Genomic DNA, 13,099 nt, shown 5'->3' with positions numbered 1-13,099 from the left:
TATACAAAATGGAATTTTATGCAGCAAGAAAGAATTTTGCAGGAAAATTAATGTATGGAAATCATTACGTTAAAGGAAATCAGTCAGACAAATACCATTTTCTCTTATACCCAGAACCTTGATTTTAGAATGTGCATGTGTATGTGTACATCTTTATATCTTTATATGTTGTATATGTTATGAAGCTGTTACTAGAAAAGGGACCCTGAGTAGAGGAAGAGATCTCAGGAGAGTTGGGAATAGAGAGGCTATGGAATACATGGAGTAAGGAAACATGGGTGGACTAACTGGAGAAGAGGGAAACCGGCTGCAGGAGGGGAGTGTCAGCGAAGGGAGCAGGTACGCAAGTGCACGCTGTAGTGGCACATGTGTTTGCACATACCATGATGAAATTACTTTTGTACTAACCCCCAAATTAAAAAGTGAAATGATAAATATTTTGATGGTATATGAAGAGAAACAGTGATGTGATCTTTTAAAACTAATTTTTTTCTTTTAGAATTTTGAAAGGCCAGCGATGTTGCCTTATTTTTCCAATTTTCAAAATATTAGGTAGCAGGCTGTAATTTCAGTTACTATTTTTGTCTGTTTTGACCTTTTTATATGCCTTTTTATTTACTGGTAGAAAAATTATAGGAGAAATTACTAGGGAGCCTCATATTAACGTCATGTAGCTAAAATTCAATATTTAGTTTTATCAGTAGACTTTAATTTTTATTATTTTGTTACCAAGACCCAATTTCACAGTAATAATACCCCTAGAGGATTTATATTAATTTATATTGAAATTTCATTTATGACAGGCATATATGTGTCAGGCACAATCTTTTTTTTGGAAGCTCTGAAGTGTGGAAGAATCAGATATAAATATTATTCCTTGTGATAAGCACTACCCTGGAAGTCATAGAGGTCTACTCCAAATGTGTCACTCTTCTGTCATCCCTTTCGTCTCCAAATGTTTCTCTACCCTTTCCTGGCCTCTTTGGTTTTCCTTTATCCTTGCAATAGTTGTTTCTCTTCCCTGTTCTAGGATGGTTATTGCAAAAACTTGGCCTTGTCTCTCATTTGCTTAGTGCTCCTCAGAGGGATCCTTTTACATTCAGTGTCAAATTCAAGTTTCTTCACAAAGCTTTCAGAATTTTTTCTGATGTAATTCTACATAGATTTACATATATTTATGTGTGTGCTTGTGTGTATGTCTTTTATTAGCTCATTCACAATTGTCTCTTGGTTTGTGGCCTAAAACAGCACTTACCACAGTAAACTCTGGCCCAGTGACTGCCTAGAAGTAGTCCAGCATCACTCGCATCATTTGGGTACTCTGGACAAAGGGCGCCATTTTGCTGTTTTTGCCATTTTACAATAATTGAGAGATCACTAACTTCTATTTAGCTTGTTCTTCTGAGGAGTAGCATACAACAATTTCTTAGCACCACCAAGAAGTTTCAAAGAAGGGTCAAGTGTTGACCCCTTGGACAGACAGACGTTCGCTGCGGTTGCTCCCCAGCAGAGATGAGCATCTGCTGACGAGGAGCAGCTCCTCTGGATCCTGGTTCTCAGCCTTCACGTTTTCCCTAGTACCCAGGCTGCAGTGGGATTGCCATCCCCGAAAGGATTCTTATGAAAATCTAAGCTCACCATCTGACTGGGGGATAAGAAAGCTTCAGCTAGAGTTACCGACCGTCTCATTACATACAGTGGCTGAAGCCTTCAGCTTGTCCTGAGTTTTAGTGCCATCCCTCAATACTGCTAAATCAAGTCTGCCTGTGTAGCTTTTCAGCTTGGTGTGTGAGCCACTTATTCTGTTTTTTTATGTTTTTAAATAACTAATTCAACTTGGTCTTGAAAATGCAAAGCCTGTCATCTCCTATAGGACGTTTTCCATAATCCCCTGGAGACTAGGTGTCTGCTCCTGTAGAGAAAGGGGTGGCATGTGCACTTGTGTTGGCAGTAGAGTTCTTTTAGCCTCATGGTTCTTTTTCTTTTTTTAAGGAAGACTTAATAAAGTAGCGTAGTTGTTATTGTTTTGGAGTTTGTGACCCCTGCGGGGAAAAAACGATAGACTTAGTCCAATTAAAGATTTATTGATTAGCTGGGAATAGTGAAGGAAGACCTTCACTATTTATATAGGCAAGCAAAAACTGTTCGGTTCTGCCAAGTTAAGTGGTTAAGTAACTCAAAACAGTCTTTGGGTATATGTGTAAGGAAGTTACAGAAGCAAAAAAAGCGGTTAGTCCTGTCATAACAAGTAGATAGTTATAGTGCACAGTTTTAGGAGGGAGTTATAAGTCAGAGTTCTTGGGAACTTACCTTCCAGGGACTGGGGTCAGAGCCGGTAGCTACCAAGATGGATGCCTAAAATAGCATAAAATGGAGCTTCTTTAGCTATCACAGTTACCTACATGCTTACAAAAACAATGTGTTGATTTGTCTTAATGATTGTGAGCCTTTGGCCTTTAAGACTTTTTCATTCTGTTGGCATTACTGTCCATCCTGCCATAAGGAACTTGTTTGATTGGCTTCTGAGTCTTTTTTTTTGTTTGGTCATATCCCTTGATGAAACTATTTGAAATGAGAAGTATCTTACTTACATATAGCTTCAGAGAGATCTTTATTTTGGTTGCTTTTTGCCATTATAGGTGGAAACATCTTGATGTTTATATCTTTCTCCATATCACAGTTAGATGACAATACCTTTTACAATATCAGTTACTGTCCTACTTCTGTGTTACAGTGACATTTGTTTATCATAGCATTATCACATCAGTATACTCAATCTCTCCTGCTAACACATTAAGTATCAAACATAATACTTCAACCTGTTGTAACATTTTCCCAGTGTGTTCTGTCTAAGTTAACAGAGATGAGATATGATAGATACTGATTTTCATTCAGAATTTTAGAATCACCAAGATAGGAAAGATGTTTTCTTCAAGTTTGCCAAATACAAATAGACAAAATCACTAAGAGTGTAACATTTATATAAATTGTGGTTCTTCCTGCTGTATGTAGTTTATTTTATTTATGTGTAAGAATATAAATGTATATGTAAAAAAGAAATATAATAAAAAATTGAAAAAGGAAAGCATTATAATAAAAAGAATTTGAGGCCAGATTAGTTTGGGAACTATGGAGTAAGACAGGGGTACGTAAGATCTGTGACTACAGCATTTAACAGTGCAGATAATATGCAGTGTGGCTGATTGACCAAGGGGCAATTGGAAAAGATGATTCTCTATTTAGCTTGACTTAATTTTCCCTCCTGATTATATTTAACGAAGATTAGCTCTTTAGGCACAGTTTTACCTAGGTAAATGGCTCATTATAAATCAAACAGGTATTTCACTTCCTCTGCCCTGTTTCTGTAATCCTACAACAGCAATAGGTCTTAGTTCTGTAGCCCTATTTGTAGTAACCCTTGGTAGACTTGTAGAGCCACAGTAGACTTCTTGACCAAGGAGGAAAGTGGTCTAGGCTACTTAGACTCCTTATTTTGGATGGTCTTTACTAAAGCATCCTTTTGACTATTTCTTCCCACCCCCTCCCCAAGGTTTCTCTGTGTAGCCTTGGCTGTCCTGGGCTCACTTTGTAGACCAGGCTTTACGTGGAACTCACGGTGATCCACCTGCCTCCGCCTCCCGAGTGCTGGGATTACAGGTGTGTTCTGCCACACCAGGCTTCCTTTTCATTATTTTAATTTGATACAGTTTAAGTTACTAAAAGGAAGCCAAACAGGTTTGGGTTAGTTCAGATGTGTTCTATGGCTTCATTTTTTTTTTTTCTTTTTAAATTGCTGATGAGTGAGTAGCAATAACATGTTAGGTATTCTTCAAAAGGTATAAAGCTATTTACATAACCAAGATATGTTAATAGCCTTGGCATTTACATTATGCGATAACATTCCTTTCTATGTCTAGTAAACTTAAAAAAATATATATATACATACACACAAGGAAGGTGCTTTAGTTTTCATAATTACGTACATGATTTAGTCAAGGTCATGTTTTGGAATAATAGATTAGTATAGCCTATGATTAATATTAAAAGCATCCAGATAGGCATTTCTTTGCTTATTCTTTAATATAAAGGAAACATTGGGTAAATCATTGGGATGATATATTTAACATATATTGATTGAGCTTTCAAGTGTTTGTTACTATTGCTAACTATGTATTAGCACACTTAATCTTTAGGATTACCCTCTGATTATATGAACTATTTCACGTTTTTAGGCCTAAGCTTAATTTTCTGAGGCATTTTGTATATTTTTGCTAGCTTTACCAATGCGAAGGAGCAAGGAATGGGTGTGTGTACTAAGGATGTCAGAGTTACTGCTAGGGGTTCAGCTGTAAAGTAAACCTATCTGGATGTGAACTCCTATATTCTTCCAGTTTCTATTTACTCTTGTATAATCTGTTTTCGTAACTATAAAAAGAATAATTTATTATCTACTTCACAGTATTGTGAAGATTAGGTTAGTATGTTCAGTATGTGCCTGGCATTTGCTGCTAACTAGTCATTATTGCTGTTGTTAACATTCTTACTAACATTAGCAGTTTTAGTGAGCAAAGAATTGGAAACCAGAGTTCCAAGTATCAGTAACCAGGCATGGATCTTCCCTCCAGATCTCAGTTGGTCCAGGTTGCAGTAGTCAAGTGGAAGTTGAGAGTTTGACGTCTTGTAGTCTCACCTTGGGTGCCTTGGAAATTATGTTTTGTTTAAATACCTTAGTTAACATTAATACTTTAACCTAGGATTTGTACAAATTATTTCTCAAACAGAATTCTTAATACAGACATTGTTATTGTATGATTTCTGAATAGAAAGATTAGTGGAGAGAACTCTTAAAAAGGGAAATTTCTTCAAAAACCTCATTAAATTAATGAAAAAACACAGAGTTGAAAGTTAATAGATTGAAGTCAGATTTTTGTAGTGGTAGAGTTGGGTCTTAAAGTCTTAAATCAGGTTTCTGAAGTTCTCTCACTTTATTGGTGCTTAGTTCCCATGCTTTAAAAATACATTATAGATATTATATATAAGATATATCACTTTAAAAACAAATATGGGTTTTCTGATTTAATTTATCTCTATAAATAAGCTATTATCTTAAATTGAACACATAATACTAGGTTCTGTGTGTTTTTTTTTTTTAATTCTTTTTTATTTCTAAGTACAGAGAATTCTTTTCCTCAATGTCTACTGGAGACAGAGCAAAACAAATATTGTGGTGTCAATAAACTGTAGTCTGTTGTTAAATTTTTAATCATATGGCACCAAAATAGTATACATGTTTAGATGTACATTTTACTTTAATAATCATTTACAATTAGTGTTTAGATTGCCTCCTTTTGACAGTTATGAATCAGGTTGATATACTAATTTGTGCACAAGCATTTGCATAGTCATACATTTTCAATTCTCTTGGGTAGATTACTAGAAGTGAAATTGCTGGTAACTAAACTTTTTCAGTTACTGCTTCAATTCATGTGTGCATAGATTTTCATTTCTCCACATCTTTCCTTTCCTTTCCTTCTCCACATCCTTAACTGCATTTGTTGTTGTCTGTCTTTTCTATCATAGTCATTCTCAATATCAGTAAATGGCATCTTTGTCACTTTAATTTATGTAGGTATATTGCTTTTGATCAATTACTTTGAACGTTAGTTTGAAATGCCTGTAGTTTCAGAAGTTCTGGATGAGACTCTCAAACTGTATGACTTATGTAGTAGCTTTCTGAAGATTCTGACTGACTCTGTCTTGTGAGTAAAAATCTGAACTGTGATTCTTTCCCGGTAAAATAAAAAGGGAAGCGCTGGATGTGGCTTGGGGTGAGGGAAGATCTTAGGACTTTTTCTTTTTGGTATGTCACAGTTAAAAAATACACACACACACACACACACACACACACACACACACACACACACACACACACGGGCAAAAAAATATCAGATTTCCATTTTTAAAAATATCTTAATTTGCCAAGCAGTGGTGGCACATGCCTTTAATCCTAGCACATGGAGGCAGAGGCAGGTGGATTTATGTAAGTTCGAGGCCAGCCTGGTCTGCAAAGTAAGTCCAGTACAGGCAAGGCTACGTAGAGAAACCCTGCTTTGAAAACCAAAATATATATTATATAGCTCCTAATTCTACCCATGATTGGGTGGTAGAAGATATAATAAGGTGAATATTTAATTTACATCTTGAATCAATTAAAACATCTGTGAAGTTCTTGTGTGCATGTGGTCTTTCGTTTTACTAAATTGGTGAATTCTTGTTCAAGGAATTTACAAGGTTGGCAGAACTCTAAAGCCAGTTACACTTGGGGAGCAAATTGTGCCAGTGCTTCCTGTGCAGTAAGATACTGTGAATACACACAGTTATGTTAGGAGATGCTCCTTTTTCTCCCACCCTACATGAAATACCTTCCAGGATGACATATGATCTTCTATATGCAAAAGTAACAAAATTGTACGTAATTGTGAATACAAAATAGTAGTAGTTATTCTTAGGAATCTGGTTTTAAAAAAATCTCAGCACTTAAAGTGAATATATCTCAAGTAGATGATGCATTTGCTTTATTTCTTATCTAAACAAATAGTTTGCAGTATTTTTTGCTATAAACTACTGTTGTTATTAGTTTCAGAGGTGGCAACTTTTAGGAAAGTAGAATTTTGTAATGGCAATGCAGAAGAACACAGTAATCCACATGTTACACAATGAATGAATCTCAAAACATCATACTAAGATTCTATACAGTATAATTTTATAGCTAATGTGAAATGCAATGAGAGGCACATGTGTAAATTTGTGGACAAGAAGTAATTTGTGATCTGTTACAGAGGTAGAAGTGAGTAGTGTTTGTAAGTGAGTAGGAGAGGCCTTTTTATGGTAATGCAAATGTTCTAAATTAGAATGTGGAGATCATTGTGCAACTGTAGAAACTGTAGAACTGTTGTTTATATATGTAAAATTGTATACTTTAAATAAATATGTTTTATGGCATCTATCTTAGTCCATTTTAAAATTTCTACACAAAATTCCTAAGGCTGAGCAATGTGTAAGGAAATGCTTATTCAGTGCACAGTTACAGACACACGAGCACAACACCATCATCCACTGATGTCTGGCTAGCTAAGTCACAGCCCGACTGATGGGCTCTAGGTGGGAGCACATGGGAGGAGGAGGAACAGGGTAGCAAGACCGGAAGGCAGAGGTTCGGGCCAGCCTTGCTGTTGTAACACCCTCCTGGGAGCTCCCTGCAGCGTGTTGAGAGCCAGGCTGGTCCCTGTGAAGGCATTGCCTCTTATCACCTGCTGTGCCCTGCTTCTCAAAGGTTCTCCACAATACTTGGCTGCCACACTAGGGACTAAGCATCCAGCACAGGAAGCTTGCAGTACACTTCCAAACCACAACATATAAGTTGTTTTTCATTTAAACAGTGTCATGAAAAGTAGTCATGTTTCAAATAAATTTCTTTAAATAAAAGAACATGGCAAGTACTGAGATGAAATCTTTACATACAGGAAGCTACACATTCTGGGTATCCTAAGGAAAGAAAAATAGTTTGCAAGATGTTTGACTCTTAGAAGGCCTCCCCTTCTTTATATCCACAAAACTGCTTCTGGTACCACCTCCCCAAACCCTTGATGGACATAAAAATTATTAGTAATTTACATACTGTCCTAGTAACTTTGGTATTTCTAGCTATACTTTCCAAGTGACTTGAAATATTAAACATTATGTGGTACAGATGATAGTTTTCTGCAGTTGAGAAAACAAATTTATCACAGAGAAATTGGCTGTGCTAAATAAATATTTGTTATATTACTATTTACTTAAAACTACATATATGAAAAGTGTTACAAATTAAACCTTACAATTTTTGCATGTAGGAGACACTGCAGTTGACTGTCTAGCCTTATATAAAAATCACCATGTTCAACTGCACAGATTCTGTGTGACTGGACTCCACCAAAATAACCCCCTTTGAGTATTTGCATCAGTATTGAAATTGAATTATCTGTCTATCCCATTTGTTCCTGCTTAGTGCCGCCCGGGACAGTTGTTGACTTAGTAGCTGGCAGTACTTACCGAGCACCTGCTGCGCACTGCACGCTGCCTTGGGTTGTTCACGCACATGTAGTCATGGAAGAACACTGTGGAAGGACTTACTGCCTTTATGCTGATTTTACAGTCAGGAGAGTAAGGTTCCCCGGACCACCCCAGTCACGTGGATACAGAGTTAGGGAGAGTTCAGACCCAGTCGCTCTGAGCTGTTAGTATCGGTAACGACTGTACAGTGAAAGGCGCCCATTTCTCCTTTCCCTCACCCAGCTATGGTTATGGAAAGTGGCGATAAGCTTGTCCTCTGTGGCTCCTTTCTTCCTTGGACTGCTACCAAGAAGTAGCGAGTGCTTAATTAATAGTAGCAGTGTCGTTGTTTATTAATGCAGTTGTGATTCTGTTTGCTTTCCCACATTTTATTCTCACTTCTTATTAGTGTGTAAGTGCAGGCGTGTGCATGCCACAGAGGACAGCTTTCATGAGGAGGTGCAAGCCTGCCTTCCACCGTCAGCTCTGGGGCTGGAACTCAGGTTGGTAGACTTAAGGCCAGCTCTTCAGTGCAGCAGTGATTGTAAATGAAACACACTGTCAGTTTTGCTTAACAGCAGGAATACGTTCTCAGAAATGTGTCCTTTTGTTAAAATCAGAGTGAGCCTATATGAAACAGATGGTATAGATCATCCAGTATGGCCTCTCAGCGTAGCTGGGGTTACAAATATGAGATGCCTGAGGCTTCCCCTGGGTAACCCGATGCACTCTCTGCCAGTAGACCTGAAACAAATCCTAGTAAATACAGTAGGACACCGTGACTTACCAGGCAGTAAGTGCTGTCCAGCCATAGCATGCGCTATTCGACTGTAATGCAGTAGAGTGGGGGTCAATGTCACCACACAAGAGACCCGAGTGTGCCGCTCTCTGAAGGCTCTAAGGACAGGGATGTTTTGGTTTCACTATAATTTTATGGCCCAGATGTGGTTATAATGCAGGATTCTGTTGAGCAGATGTTGGCATTGCATGCCTGTTGTCTTGAATCTATTAGAAGTGTTATTAGTTACTGATCGTTATTTGGGTTAATGTTTTTTTTAAAAATTAAGCAAGGAGTGTTTATCATCAAAAGAAGTTAAAATACATAAGACTTTTTACTATAAATCACAAAACACTTACAAATACCTACATACATGCTCATTAAAAAGTAGAAGTCTATGCCCAAATTCTCCCTCCTCACATTTCACTTTTATCTATAAACACTTCAGTTTTCAGCCCTCCTAATATGTAGGCATGTGCATGTGTCTTTATACATTTTGTCACAAAACTGCATTTTCTGAGAGTTGATATTTTCCTGTAATGTATGTTTGTTCTTTGTTTGGGTTAATGTTTTTAACTGTGTACAAAGCTTGGAAGTTTTTCACTAATGTTCATGAGTGTTTTTTCTTACATAAAGTTCATGGGGTTTGGAGATTCCCCTCCATAATACATTTGTTATAAAAAGTATGAGCAACAGTATTTGGTGATAAAACAAGAGATGAAATAAAGGTTGTATTTGGTCTTTCACTGTAGTTTACTTATTTAGAGCTAAAGGAACTCATCTTCTAGTTTTTAGGACCAAACCTTAATTTTAAGTAATATGTAGCTTTGAAAACTTTTTTAATAATTTAAACAATTTTTAATAATTTCTACTCTGTGGTAATTATAATAACATTTATCAAAAATCTAAATGATCAGCAATTGATTAGTGTTAATTTAGCTTTAAAAACTTTATTATAAGAATGAATATGGTGGACTACCAGAACTTACGTGTTGTATTTTGACCTTCTGTTTGATGAAGACATATTTGAAGTACTTTCTTATTGTTAATAGAAGACTAAATCTTTTCCTGTTCTCACTAGCAGGGTCTTCACAATTCATGATCCAAAGTTAGTTTAAGTAGAAAAGTAGAAGGTAAATCATCTTTGCACAGATGACGTCTTAGGAAAGGTTACTTATTGGACAGCACCTTAATTAATAAAGCCACTGAGGACATCCTCTGTGTACCAGCAAGCTGGAAAGTCAACAGCCCTTGTAAATTATGCAGTATGGTGTTGGTTTCCATGAACAGCAATGTTCTCTTTAAAGTTGGGCCAGGAAAAAACACTGCTGTACTCTGCTTCTACTTTTCACAACACATGTGAACTGCCAACCACTGACAGCCTAGACTTTAAAAGGAAAGGCTAACTTCGCCTCCTCCTTGCAGCAGAGTTTATACAGACATTTGAGCCTGTAATGCTAATTTTTGTTTCTGCCAGTTGTGCTTTTCTTGACATTTGTGAGAAAGACAACCTGCTTGGCTCAGGTGGAGTTAGGTGTCTGGCCTTGGTCTTTGTGGGAAGGGCAGTGTGCAGGATCAAGTAACATGGGCCTGCTGTCAGAATACAGAGGGACTTCAGGCCCTTATGCTTAGTGTCTGATTTTCCCGCAGTGTAGAAGACATAGGTGTGGAATCAACGAGGTACCTGCTTTTAAGCTTTGCATTTTAGATTTAACTCATTAAGTCTTTATGTAGTAAAGCTGGTTTCATGAGAATTAATGTGGGTTTGAAATAGCAGCCTAACTTGTGTCACTGCCTTGAGACTGGACGGCATCATCATTCCACTGAGTCACGCCGCATGACTGAGCTTCTTCATTTAGTCCTGTGGCTGACGTCACCGGGTGTCTGGCAGGCAAGCATTCATTTCCCTGGGAAAGGGAACTATAACTCAGATAGTCTTAGATTTATCCGAGAGGCAATAATTACAAACAAAACATTGTAAAAAAACTATTAGATCTTCAGAGTTTTGGAACCTTTACTTTGGAGCAAAACATTTTTGAAAAGCCAGAATAACTAGATCCTGGTAGAGATTTATCTTAAGGTTCCCAGTTCTAGAGACTTTAAGTGTCCATTAAGTATTTCCTCTGTGGGCTTTACAACTGTGAATAGAAGTTCTTGTAGTAATTTTAGAATGCCCACCAGGACAACATAATTTGGGGCATCACAGCTTTCTTTCACTGATTTCTTTTGTTGGTGTTTTAATATTTTATTCTGACATCCATTATTTTGTGTTGTAACTTTATGATGTGTTCTTACCTCCTTGATTTTTCTTTTTATTAAATGTACAGACAGCACAAGCTGCGTTTTAGGGACCTAGGGGTTGAACTGAGGCTCTGAGGCCTGGCAGTAAGCCGTCTCTCCAGGCCCTCGAGACGTCCTCGAGATTTTTCACTTGTCTTTGGGATATTCTTGTCATGCATCTAACTGATATATTCTTGCAAAGCGAAACACACAATTATTTGATATTTGTCAAGAGTGTCAAGCCAGGGAAGGACTAGAGCTCGCTCTCTTATTTTTGTATTTTCTTAAATTATTTTATATTTTCTTAAACGAGGTTCAGAAAAATAAGAGCATAGTAATATTAGGGGGAAAGTTTTTAGTGATTAAAAGTTGAAAATCTGGGCCTTCTTTCACTTAAGTACACTTACGAGCTTTTAGTTTTTTATCTAAGCACCCAATATAAATACACAATGGACAGCTGCCCTTTACCTTTTGCTATTTGAGCCTCTGATCTTCTGAAAGTAATGACCTTAGGAGTAATTCAGCTTGTTTTTCAGAGACACTTGCCTAGAATTCATGAGTGGTACCTGTTTCCCATTTCATCACCTAATCATTTTAAAACTTGTATGTCTGATACCACCATTTATTTCAAATTGTTCTGTAGGAGCCAGAGTTGGTTGTGGCAGATACCTAAATCGAGCCTGTCTTTCTCTTTACGTATTGGTCTTCCTTTCTTAAAAATCTCTTCCATTTCCAGTCTTTCCTCCTCTCCCTCTCTGTCTTCTTCATATCCCCCTTCTGTACTTTATTTATATTGTGTGTAGAAAGACAGAGAATTTGAGAATCACAGTAGCAGGGGGGAATCAATTCTTGTTAGTTAGTATTCAGTGATAGACTTGAAACTCATTTTCTTTCTTAGATGATTGGTTCATATTACTTTGAAATTTAGCAGACCTAGCTTTGAGAATTGACGTACAACATATATGCAGTGAGGGAAAAGTACAGCGTGGCTCTAAAGCAGCAAGGAGAAGTGCCATGTTATAGTTGCTCTGTCCTTTGTATCTGCTGCGTATACTTAAGAGTAGTTTATGAGCAGGATGTTAGCTGCAAGATTCGGAGGTCAGGAAGAGTCTCCAGGGTACTCATTTCCATCCTAATCTTTTTGTTATTATAAATTCTTTATCTCAATTTCTTTTTATTTCTGTATTCCTTTAAGGATGCTGCTGTGCCTTTTTTTTTTTTTTACTTGTTTTGTTTTTGTTATCTTTACCTGAATAGCTCTACATTTGTTGACAAAAAGGAAAGGGAAAATCAATTAGGTGAGAGCATACTAGAGATAGAGAATACCAAAGAGTAATTTTCTGTTTTATGGGTTCAGTTTTCTCGAGGAAGTGGATGTCTTTGTGCACTTCCAGGAGGGGTGATGTTTACAGGGATTAGGACTTAAGATGTGTGGGATGGATGAGGGTATAGATGTCACTTTGAGGAATAATGCAAGAGAGAGAATTGCTAGGTTGAAGGCATTAACCTGTAGATGAAGGATGAAGTCGTAGAGAGCAAAATGCTTGTGTGGGCCACAGGAATGGAAAGAGTGACAGTGGACCACCTGTGGTTCAAAAGCCCAGCGCAGCGTGCTGCATTCAGATGTCTCTAGAGCTGTATTTTGCTTCTTGTTTCTGTCTTTGTATCTTCACCTATTTCACCAGTTTATTTACCAATTTAAACTTTAAACCAATGTGGTAGCTCACATCTGTAATCTCACAACTCAGGATGCCAAGGTAGGAGGGTTACTGCAAATTTGAGGCCAGGTAGGCCAGAGTGAGACTTGTCTCAAAAAGAAACAGCATTGTTATCTGCAGCGTATGAATTTGTCATTTGGGAGTTTCTTGACTATACTAGCACTGTAGTAATTTCATTTATTTAAACTGAAGGACTCTCTAGGGTATGGTTTTCAAATTTCACTATTATCTT

General features: G+C 37.2%; 1 protein-coding gene across 5 annotated transcripts in view; it reads left to right on the top strand.

Moving 5' to 3' along the window:
- PHTF2 (putative homeodomain transcription factor 2) overlaps positions 1–13,099 on the top strand; it is a 107,290-nt gene that overhangs the window by 40,234 nt on the left and 53,957 nt on the right. The gene's annotated exons all lie outside the window — the stretch shown is intronic.

This window comes from Acomys minous (assembly GCF_964271855.1).
Source record: "Acomys minous genome assembly, chromosome: 6".
Taxonomy (NCBI): domain Eukaryota; kingdom Metazoa; phylum Chordata; class Mammalia; order Rodentia; family Muridae; genus Acomys; species Acomys minous.
The sequence above is the reverse complement of the archived record's forward strand: the minus strand, read 5'-3'. Positions and strand labels throughout refer to the sequence as shown.